This window comes from Oreochromis aureus, linkage group 9 (genome assembly GCF_013358895.1).
Source record: "Oreochromis aureus strain Israel breed Guangdong linkage group 9, ZZ_aureus, whole genome shotgun sequence".
Taxonomy (NCBI): domain Eukaryota; kingdom Metazoa; phylum Chordata; class Actinopteri; order Cichliformes; family Cichlidae; genus Oreochromis; species Oreochromis aureus.
This window is the reverse complement of record NC_052950.1, coordinates 4,017,082-4,029,210: the sequence shown is the minus strand read 5'-3', so window position 1 is coordinate 4,029,210 and position 12,129 is coordinate 4,017,082. Positions and strand designations below refer to the sequence as shown.

The 12,129-nt window shown below is 41.1% G+C and overlaps 1 long non-coding RNA gene across 1 annotated transcript in view; it reads left to right on the top strand.

Annotated features, from left to right (window-relative positions):
- The window catches only part of LOC120441717, an 89,102-nt gene that overhangs the window by 56,696 nt on the left and 20,277 nt on the right, over positions 1–12,129 (top strand). The window contains exon 4 of the long non-coding RNA XR_005614223.1: positions 8,428–8,561. This is a non-coding gene — a long non-coding RNA (uncharacterized LOC120441717). The remainder of the gene's footprint in view (positions 1–8,427; positions 8,562–12,129) is intronic.

Here is a 12,129-nt window from a genome sequence, read left to right as displayed (position 1 = left end):
AACCTCGGATACAGGAGGAACAATGCGGTTTTCGTCCTGGTCGCGGAACACTAGACCAGCTCTTTATCCTCTCGAGGATACTTGAGGGTGCATGGGAGTTTGCCCAACCAGTCTACATGTGTTTTGTGGACTTGGAGAAGGCATTCGACCGTGTCCCTCGGGTGTCCTGTGGGAGGTGTTGCGGGAGTATGGGGTGTCTGGCCCACTGTTACGGGCCATTCGATCCCTATACAACCGTTGCAAGAGTTTGGTTCGCATTGCCGGCAATAAGTCGGACTTGTTTCCGGTGGGCGATGGGCTCCGCCAGGGCTGCCCTTTGTCACCGATTCTGTTCATAATTTTTATGGACAGGATTTCTAGGCGCAGCCAAGTGGCGGAGGGCTTTCACTTGGTGGCCTCAGAATCTCATCTCTGCTTTTTGCGGATGATGTGGTTCTGATGGCTTCATCGGTGGGGGCCTCCAGCTCGCACTGGAGCAGTTCGCAGCCGAGTGTGAAGCAGCGGGAATGAGGATCAGCACCTCCAAATCTGAGGCCATGGTTCTCAGCCGGAAAAGGGTGGAGTGCCCACTCCGGGTCGGGATGAGTTCCTGCCCCAAGTGGAGGAGTTCAAGTATCTCGGGGTCTTGTTCGCGAGTGATGGGAGAAGGAGCCGGAGATCGACAGACGGATTGGTGCTGCGGCTGCAGTGATGCGGACGCTGCACCGCCCGTCGTGGTGAAGAGGGAGCTGAGTGTAAAAGCGAAGCTCTCAATTTACCGGTCGATCTCGTCCCGACCTCACCTATGGCCACGAGCTGTGGGTAGTGACCGAAAGAACGAGATCGCGGGTACAAGCGGCAGAAATGAGCTTCCTCCGAAGGGTGGCTGGCCTCTCCCTTAGAGATAGGGGGTGAGAAGTTCGGCCATCCGGGAGGGGCTCAGAGTAGAGCCGCTGCTCCTCCACATCGAAAGGAGCCAGTTGAGGTGGTTCGGGCATCTGACAAGGATGCCCCTGGGCGCCTCCTGGGTGAGGTGTTCGGGCATGTCCCACCGGGAGGAGGCCCTGGGCAGACCCAGGACGCGCTGGAGAGATTATATCTCTCGGCTGGCCTGGGAACGCCTTTGGTGTTCCCCGGATGAGCTGGAGGAGGTGGCTGGGGAGAGGAGGTCTGGGCTTCTCTGCTTAGGCTGCTGCCCCGCTGACCCGACTTCGGATAAAGCGGATGAGGATGGATGGATGGATGGATGGATTTATATATATATTTATATACATATTCTATGAGTCAAATGCAGTGTGACTCTATGGGTTCAATCATCAAACAAGCAGTTAAGTGGGCAAAAGTCTTCTATCTCCATGAACACAAATGTTTACCAAACTGCCTGCCCACTGTGGGTAAGCACACTCTAAACACCATCTCTGGTTCGTTCTTCCTCTTGCTGCACAGCCTCCCGTGGCTACCTTGTCTGTGGCTCCAGGTTTAGACGCTACTGCTAAAATCTGAGAAACACCGTTCCTCCTGCAGCTGAGCAAAAACCTCAGTGTACTGCTACAACCTGATATTTTATGAATGAAATTATTAAATAGTTGACAATGGTGTTAGCTCTCTTTAAACTTAAGGACTGGGACCTTTCTGAAGATGTTGCACAGGAGAAGAAAAAGCACACAAATCTTCAGTCTTCATCTGCAGTCAACAGTGATCCGCCTTCTTGGATCCATTCCACGTGTCCGTGGACCCAAACTTTTCTGTTCAGTTGTATCAGGTCATGGTAGGTCTTGCTTTACTAACATGCACCTTGGGTATAGGTAAATGGGCTCCTTGGCTATAATTTCTGACCAAGTATTACAGCAAAATGACCTGGGAAGAAAAATTGGACAGAAGAGCGGTAATAAGACTTTTAATTAATTTGAAACATGTAAACACATTTTTTTAAATGACTATTATTGTTATTAATCTTATTTTGTAGCTCTTTCCCAGTGGGGTTGATTGTTAATTGAGTCAATTAACTGAACACTGCTGCTGTCAGTGTTTGTGTTGTTTTCCTGCTCAGGTCACATTTCAAATCTGCCTATTTTTGTATTGGGTGTCTGTTATTTTTCTGCAGTAAATGCAGCAAAGTAAATCCTTGATAATAAAAAATAAAATCTAACAAACTATTATCAATTTAAAGTAAAGTAACTTGATGTATAAAAATAATCTAGTTGGGCTGTATCACACCACAAGAGCACAGAATGGTGAGATCTGGTTGGCAGAGCCCAATTTGAGATCAAAAAATCGCTTTAATTCTAAATATGAAATAGTACGCATTTTTCCTGCCAATTTATGCAGAATGTTAATGCAAGGATTACCACAGTCAATTCACAGTAACAAAGTTCCTGAGTGTATTGTTCTGATTAGCTGGGGCCTCCAGGTATTCACCCACAGTCCAAAGACATTCCCGTTACTCTAATCCTAGTGATTGTAAATTAGCCGTAGGTCCAAATGTGATAGTGTGTGGTTGGTTGTTTCTCAGTGTTAGTCCTGCGATAAAATGGCAACATGCCCAGAGTGTTGTCTCTACTCTTGCCCCGTGACAGCTGGGATAAGCTCCAGCCCCAAAGCTACCTGACTGGGATATGTGGTTAAGAAAATTAGGTGAATTTTTCATCCTTTTTCTCTTCTTGACATTTATTCACTCTTGACACTGCAGTCTTACTTATACTCATAAAATGACAATTATAAGTATCATAAAACATCATTTTTAAAAACACGCTACTGGGATTAGAGTTAAAGATGAGATGCTTTTAAAGCAACTAAATACAACTGTCACTCATTTACACAAACTGTAACAAATGTTGCACAGTGGGCATAGTTGGTTTTTGCTCTTCGCAAAATACAGCAGAGTTGGGCCTGCAGTGAGCACTGGTGTGGTGACTGGGTGCTGGTAGGGAAGTGTTGGTAATAATTGCATCCATCTATCAAACCCCAGGTCAGTGTCACCATTTTAAATGACAGCATCCTATGGTGCAGCTGCTGACTGGGCATTGTCAGCAATGTTATCATGCAGTACTTTTGGACCACTGTGTTGGAAATTGGCAACAGCAAAGAAAGAGGCCAGCAGCAGAGGTGTGGAGCTTGACCCGATGCTGCCACCAAACTAGAGACTGCAAAATAGCAGCTATAGGGTCAGAGATAATGCAATTCATCCTGGAGGTGTAAAGTCCTGAGATGGAAAACATTACAGGCTAAAGGAGATTTTGAAATAGTATTTCAAAGCTAATGACTAACATATGAGCCTATAGCACATTTTATATGTTCAGATCTTGAAATTGCAAAAATACAACAGAATTAATTTAATCTCAGCAAAGTTGGTGATTTTGAATCAAAGTATGTATACTACAAAGAAGTTGTTGTTGGTGGGGACTTCCTATATCCCGACACCGACGAGTTGTACTCATAATCTAATGAAATGTTATTTCACATGCTTCCCTGAATCACTGTGGCTTTGTTGCTCTTTGTGCAGTAAGATCATAATTCACGTCGGCAGTAATGACACCCGGTTACGCCAATCGGAGGTCACTAAAATCAATATTGAATCGGTGTGCAACTTTGCCAAAACAATGTCGTAGTTTTCTCTGGTCCCCTCCCCAACCAGACCAGGAGTGACATGTTTAGCCGCATGTTCTCCTTAAATTGCTGGCTGTCTGAGTGGTGTCCCAGAAACGATGTGGGCTTCATAGATAATTGGCAAACCTTCTGGAGGAAACCTGGTCTTGTTAGGAGAGACGGCATCCATCCCACTTTGGATGGAGCAGCTCTCATTTCTAGAAATATGGACAAATTTATTAAACCCCCCAAAATATGACTATCCAGAGTTGGGACCAGGAAGCAGAGTTGCAGTCTTACACGCCTCTCTGCAGCTTCTCTCCTCCTGCTACCCCCAAAAACCCATCTCCATTGAGACTGTGTCAGCTCCCAAACAGACAAAAAACAAACCAAAACCAGCAATAAACAACTTAAACATAAAAATCACAAAGAAAGAACAATACAGTATCCACATCTGAACCAAAGAGTAAAACAGTGAAATGTGGATTATTAAATATTAGGTCTCTCTCCTCCAAGTCTCTGTTAGTACATGACTTAATAATTGATCAACAAATCGATTTACTCTGCCTTACAGAAACCTGGTTGCAGCAGGATGAGTATGTTAGTTTAAATGAATCAACACCCCGAGTCATTCTAACTACCAGAAACTCGAAGCACAGGCCGAGGGGCGGTGTGGCAGCAATTTTTCACACCAGCCTATTAATTAACGAAAGACCAAGACAGACTTTTAATTCATTTGAAAGCCTGATGCTTAGCCTCGTCCACCCCAGCTGTAAAACTCAGAAACCAGTCTTACTTGTTATTATCTATCGTCCACCTGGGCCTTACACAGAGTTTCTCTCTGATTTCTCAGACTTTTATCTGATTTAGTGCTCAGCTCAGATAAAATAATTATTGTGGGTGATTTTAACATCCATGTAGATGCTAAAAATGACAGCCTCAACATCGCATTTAATCTGTTATTAGACTCAATTGGCTTCTCTCAAAATGTAAAAGAACCCACCCACCACTTTAATCACACTCTAGATCTTGTTTTAACATATGGCATAGAAACTGAACATTTAACAGTGTTTCCTGAAAACCCTCTGCTGTCTGATCATTTCCTGATAACATTTACATTTACAATAATTGATTACACAGCAGTGGAGAGTAGACTTTATCAAAGTAGATGTCTTTCTGAAAGCGCTGTAACTAAGTTTAAGAATATAATCCACCCACTGTTATCATCTTCAGTGCCCTGTACCAACATAGAGCAGAGCAGCTACCTGAACGCTACTCCAACAGAGGTCGATTATCTTGTTAATAATTTTACCTTCTCACTACGCACGACTCTGGATACTGTAGCTCCTGTGAAAACTAAGGCCTCAAATCCAAAGTCCCTGACTCCGTGGTATAATTCTCAAACACGTAGCCTAAAGCAGATAACTCGTAAGCTGGAGAGGAAATGGCGTGTCACAAATTTAGAGGATCATCATTTAGCCTGGAGAAATAGTTTGCTACTTTATAAGAAAGCCCTCCATAAAGCCAGAACATCTTACTATTCGTCACTGATTGAAGAAAATAAGAACAACCCCAGGTTTCTCTTCAGCACTGTAGCCAGGCTGACAAACAGTCAGAGCTCTACTGAGCCAACCATCCCTTTAACGTTAACTAGTAATGACTTCATGAACTTCTTCACAAATAAAATTTTTATCATTAGAGAAAAATTACCAATAATCATCCCACAGATGTAATATTATCTACAGCTACTTTTAGTACCATCAATGTTAAGTTAGACTCTTTTTCTCCAATTGATCTTTCTGAGTTAACTTCAATAATTAATTCCTCCAAACCATCAACGTGTCTTTTAGACCCCATTCCTACAAAACTGCTCAAAGAAGTCCTGCCATTAATTAATTCTTCGATCTTAAATATGATCAACCTATCTCTAATAATCGGCTATGTACCACAGGCCTTCAAGGTGGCTGTAGTTAAACCTTTACTTAAAAAGCCATCTCTAGACCCAGCTGTCTTAGCTAATTATAGGCCAATCTCCAACCTTCCTTTCATATCAAAAATCCTTGAAAGAGTAGTTGTCAAACAGCTAACTGATCATCTGCAGAGGAATGGCTTATTTGAAGAGTTTCAGTCAGGTTTCAGAGCTCATCACAGCACAGAAACAGCTTTAGTGAAGGTTACAAATGATCTTCTTATGGCCTCTGACAGTGGACTCATCTCTGTGCTTGTCCTGCTAGACCTCAGTGCTGCGTTCGATACTGTTGACCATAATATCCTATTAGAGCGATTAGAACATGCTGTAGGTATTACAGGTACTGCACTGCAGTGGTTTGTATCATATCTATCTAATAGACTCCAATTTGTACATGTAAATGGAGAGTCCTCTTCAGACACTAAGGTCAATTATGGTGTTCCACAGGGTTCAGTGCTAGGACCAATTCTATTTACATTATACATGCTTCCCTAGGCAGCATCATTAGAAGACATAGCATAAATTTTCACTGCTATGCAGATGACACGCAGCTCTATCTATCCATGAAGCCAGGTAACACACACCAATTAGTTAAACTGCAGGAATGTCTTAAAGACATAAAGACCTGGATGGCCGCTAACTTTCTGCTTCTTAATTCAGATAAAACTGAGGTTATTGTACTCGGCCCTGAAAATCTTAGAAATATGGTATCTAAGCAGATTCTTACTCTGGATGGCATTACCTTGGCCTCCAGTAACACTGTGAGAAACCTTGAGTCATTTTTGACCAGGACATGTCCTTCAACGCACATATTAAACAAATATGTAAGACTGCTTTCTTCCATTTGCGCAACATCTCTAAAATTAGAAATATCCTGTCTCAGAGTGATGCTGAAAAACTAGTTCATGCATTTATTACTTCCAGGCTGGACTACTGTAATTCACTATTATCAGGAAGTCCTAAAACTCGCTGAAAAGCCTTCAGCTAATCCAAAATGCTGCAGCAAGAGTCCTGACAGGGACTAGAAAGAGAGACATATTTCTCCTGTTTTGGCTTCCTTCATTGGCTTCCTGTTAAATCCAGAATTGAATTCAAAATCCTGCTCCTCACATACAAGGTCTTAAATAATCAGGCCCCATCTTATCTTAATGACCTTGTAGTACCATATCACCCTATTAGAGCACTTCGCTCTTGCACTGCAGGCCTACTTGTTGTTCCTAGAGTATTTAAAAGTAGAATGGGAGGCAGAGCCTTCAGTTTTCAGGCCCCTTTTCTGTGGAACCAACTTCCAGTTTGGATTCGGGAGACAGACACTATCTCTACTTTCAAGATTAGGCTTAAAACTTTCCTTTTGCTAAAGCATATAGTTAGGGCTGGACCAGGTGACCCTGAATCCTCCCTTAGTTATGCTGCAATAGACGTGAGGCTGCCGGGATTCCCATGATGCATTGAGTTTTTCCCTTCCAGTCACCTTTCTCACTCACTATGTGCTAATAGACCTCTCTGCATCGAATCAAATCTGTTATTAATCTCTGTCTCTCTTCCACAGCATGTCTTTCATCCTGTTTTCCTTCTTTCACCCCAACCGGTCGCAGCAGATGGCCGCCCCCCTGAGCCTGGTTCTGCCGGAGGTTTCTTCCTGTTAAAAGGAGTTTTCCTTCCCACTGTCGCCAAAGTGCTTGCTCATAGGGGGTCATATGATTGTTGGGTTTTCTCTGTATTTATTATTGTGCTATCTACTGTACAATATAAAGCGCCTTGAGGCGACTTTTGTTGTGATTTGGCGCTATATAAATAAAATTGAATTGAATTGAATTGAATTGAATTGTGCACTCGTTAAATGCTTCTTGTTGTCTGTTGTGAAGAATCAGAAAAACTATAATTTCTACTAATGGGTTTTTCACATGAGAAGTGACACCTGCTAGCTTCCAATTCCTTTTCGGTGAGAAGTGAGCAGGCAGCAGGGGACTAGGTAGCAGTTTAGGTGGCAGTTTGGTGGGTGGGTGCAAAACCAAGAGACTGCTTTTTTGCATGAATTGAGAAAATGCTTGCCTTCCAAAATAAAGCTGTTAAATAATAATTTAATTGAGGTCACCCTTTACTTAAAAGTACAAAGATGCAGGAAAATTAAATTCTGGAAGCTGCATACATGTTAAAATTTACAGGAGCATAGACTTGAAGGTGTGTGTTCAGAAATGGACAGAAATGATGCTTATCTTGCAGCTGAGTACAACAATGGTCTTACCCTAGTCCACAGATTTTTGCATCCATGCACAATGTTCAAGAAACAGAAACATTCCCCTCATATTGTCCTGGGATGACTTGTTTATTGCAGCTCTCATAGTTAGCTCACTACAGGACATATCACTTCAAACAATCTGACTGTTCTGTTGTCTTTCACATGGGATGGCAGAGGGAGGTGTGGGACAAACAGCAGGGCATTGCTTACATGTAGACTTTAGTAGCCCAGATGGCACAATAATGAAGCATTAGGGTTAATTATTGTGAAACAACACTGTGTCTTAACTCTGGGACTTGTGCTATCATAACATTTGCTTGTGTATTTTCTTTAATCCTGAAGCACAGATTTGCTTCTGACAGGTAAACTTTTGACAGCACATTCTTTGACTTTATCAGGAAAGATATTTGCTTTTGTACTGACATTTTGTGCAAAATAAGGATAATCCGTTAAAATTACAATTTTTAATTGCTGAATTTTTAATTGCTCTCCATTCTTTTTTAAATTACAAACAAAATTTGTAATAAAGTAACTTGAAATTGTTGATTTCACACAAAAGAAAATTTAAATGTATTCCAACTTGTTATTAATATACATTTTTAGCCCACATTAGTTTTATTAGTTGAGTATTTAATGAACACTTGATGATTTTCAGCTGTCAACAACCGAGGAAGACGGATAAAGGAAAGCTGATGGAACAGAAGGTCCAGAGGTTTAGTACGAAGGAAGTGAAGACGGATATCAAAAGGACGAAGAGTGAAAAGGCAGTTGGTCCAGATGACACACCTGGTAAACAGACTGGTTCTTATATTGTGCTTTTCCACTCAATACATTTCACACAACTTGTACATTCACCAAAAGTGCTTCCATCTAAGATTCATTCATATTTCAATGGATGCATCACATGGGGTTAGTATCTGGCCCAAGGATACTTGGCATGCAGATTGGAATCAAACCACCAACCTTCCGGTTAGTAGGTAACCCGCTCTGCCACCTGAGCTACAGCCACCCCAGAAAAAAGCAGTTTTTAAGAAAAGTGTTTAACACAATTCTAGAGATTGAGAGGATGCCTGAAGAAGGGAGAGGAGTGTGTTGGTACCAATTTTCAAGAACAAGGCTGATATGCAGAGCTGTAGTAACAACAGAGGGGGAAAACTGATGAGCCATACCATGAAGCTATGGGAAAGACTTGTTGAAGCTAGATTAGGAAAAGAGGTGATGATCTGTGACCAGCAGTATGGGTTCATGCTGAGAAAGAGCAGAACAAATGTGATGTTTGCTTTGACAGTGTTGAGAGACAAGGTCAGAAAGAGTTCCCTGGAGAGTTGGGCGTATACACTGGAGGAATGAAATGCAGTAAAAGCAAGACAGACCACAAAACATTTATAGAGCTCATCTCGTGACAATATCACAGTAAAGAGTGTAACAGATACGCTGTCCACCATGTCCACTTCACACTTTGCTGCTATAAGGCAACTTCAGCAGTACCGCTTGCAGAAGTTGCAGTACCAGCAGCGGGAGATAATATATTTATAGCCAAGAAGTTGGTACTAACCAAGGAAGGTATGAAGTACATTCCATGTTCCTTCTATGCCACAAATGATTATTCTAGGTGGCTCTTTAATTGCTTTCTCGTAATTATTTTCACGTTGGCTTGAAATAAAATATCTCCCTCTGCTGGTACTACAGATCACTGCAACTTCTGCATGTGTGACCATTTCATGCTTTGGAGATGCAAAGTGTGAAATGGACACGGTGGACTGGTGATACTGGGCAGTAATAGCACTGTCAAGACACCCTTAACACTTTTGACTCTTGTTACGACAGAGACTGCTCTACATAAACCACTCTAGTTTTTCTCTCCTGCTCTGAATGAAACTAAGAACTTATCATTAAATTCATTGCAGTGCAGCTTAACTGCACGTTAATTGTATTTAAGAGCATGAAGAGGTGTGATACTTTATTTCTCATAAGCTATAAGCCTTTTGTTTCTGAGACAAATGATTACAAATGACCATGCAGAGACTCATAATGAGCACATATCATTCATGAGCTCAGTTCACAAAATGACAAATATTGAATTCATGTGCAAACTGCCTGCTCTTCTTTTGCTCTTTATGTAATATGTATTGCTGAAATTAAATTTGCTTGCAGGTTATTTAATAAGGTGAGATATAACCTCATTCAGGTACTGACAGTGAAACATATTCTTCTTGGCACATCAACGTTTTTAAAGCTTAAACATATTCGGTCTGTTTAATCACGGAGCAGTGAATATTATTAACTTTTGGGCACTTATATATTACAGTGGTGTGTGTGTGTGTGTGTGTGTGTGTGTGTGTGTACAGCTTCTGTATCCCCCTCTCACTTTTCCTTCTGCTTTGTTTGATTAATAAGGAAAAGCATGTCCCTCTGCAGCCAGCATATTCTCCGTGTCTTCCTTTAATGCTTTACATTTACATAAAGTCATTAAAGTCATTAAAACAATGACTGTGATTAGAAATTAAACGAGCAAATGACCTCTGGCATACACTTTTTGGTTGAATTGAGACAGGAAACTGCAAATTGCTCATTCAAATAATTGCTCAACTACAGTTTTATTATTTAGCATTTCCATAGAACAGTAGTCAAAGAGCAAGAAGAGGAAAGAAGTTAGAAAAATATCCAACTGGCTAATAAAAACGCAGAGTTGTCTTCCAAGCTGGTTCTCTGAACGATTCAGTCACAGCATTTTGTTACACCTGCCTCTGATTGTGAGCTATAACAAAATATTACACTGTTAGAGAACAAAGTAAAATATGAATTGTTTGTTGAATGAATAAAACAACCATGTGGTGTGAATTCTGATTCCAATTGCAATGTTAGCGCAATGGTCTGGTTTCCATTTGATTTTTTTCTTATTGTGTATCTAGGTCCATTCAGAGACTGCTGATTGTAAATTTGCTCTTTCCTTTGGAATCCCAAGAGCCTTCATGAGTGACTTAGATGAGCTCCCTTGTAGAATTCCAGGTTAACCCAAACCTGTATCGACTCATCGAGCATTAGTTCAGAGTAGTCACACAGTCAAGTGTATTTGCCATCTGAGCAGATGAGCTGATCTCAGTGCCTTCCCACATCAGCTGTTGGCTCATCTGATGTTGCAAATCTCACATATGGTTAGCTATTAAAGTTGCTTTAATAGCTTACAGTTGTTGAACATGTGCTGCTTTGCAACCCGCCTCCATTCTTTTTTCATGCTATGACGAACTTAATCAGTCCCATGTCTACTGTTACTGATGCCTGCTTTGTTCTGTGATGGATCTTGCTGTTGGTCTTCCTGCTAATGGATTTGGACCTCACCACTCTTGTATGTAAGCACATGGATGAGCGGTGAGGTCCCAGAACAAAGCAATCACACCAAATTACCTTTGATGATCTTTAGATGACAGATGATCTGTGCTGTGCTTATAATTTTTAATTTAGAATACAAATAAATCTGTTCAATGGAAACATAAATCACGATCCTGCCTGAATACTACATACCTGCTGGGCACACGGACTAAAGGTAGATTTCATAATGTGGATCCCATCATAATGTTTTTTATTTTATCAACCGTTTATGCCAATGACCATGAATAAGGTAGCCCTCAGTAGGGTGTTCTTTAAAACATCTGTAGTCTCTGCAAAACATTAGGGTTTTAGCACTGAGTGACATCTTTATTTTAACAATATAATGGATGCATGATATAGCAGAAAGGATTTTTAAAACATGTAAAATTGGCTGTCTGAAAATAATTACAAAGGATTTCATCCGCATCATTGATGCACCTCCAGCTACTGCCTGGCCTGTCTTCTCCTAAAACTGCCCTGAATTAATTACTTCTGTAGTGGATATGTGGAGCATTTGGGAAGGCCATGACAAACCACACATTGAGAAAATGTTGAGCAAAATAGCAACACCAGCAGAGACAATTGTTCTCTGAGATTCTGTTATAAATCATTCTGAAATCTTAATTGTTTTCAGCCTTTAATCTTATTTGAATGCATTGTTGCCTATCAAGTGATTTAGTCAATCTTTCTCCTTAAAGGTTGATGATCTGGAAAACAAAGGCAATGCAGAAGTGCCTGACACCTATATTCTTTTGGATCTACTTACAAAAGAATTTAGTTCATAGAAATCTTTCATGATGAATTTATGGTCTGTGTCAAGTCTTACAGCTCATAACATAAAACTGAACCGGAACCTTATTTGACCAAAAACAGTCAGAACGTATCACATCTCACCTAATGCTCACCGAGTGGGAGAAGATAAGTGAGAGAAGAGAGAGAGGAGCAGAAAAGTGGAAAGAAGAAAAAGGAAGCAAACAAACGGGAGCGC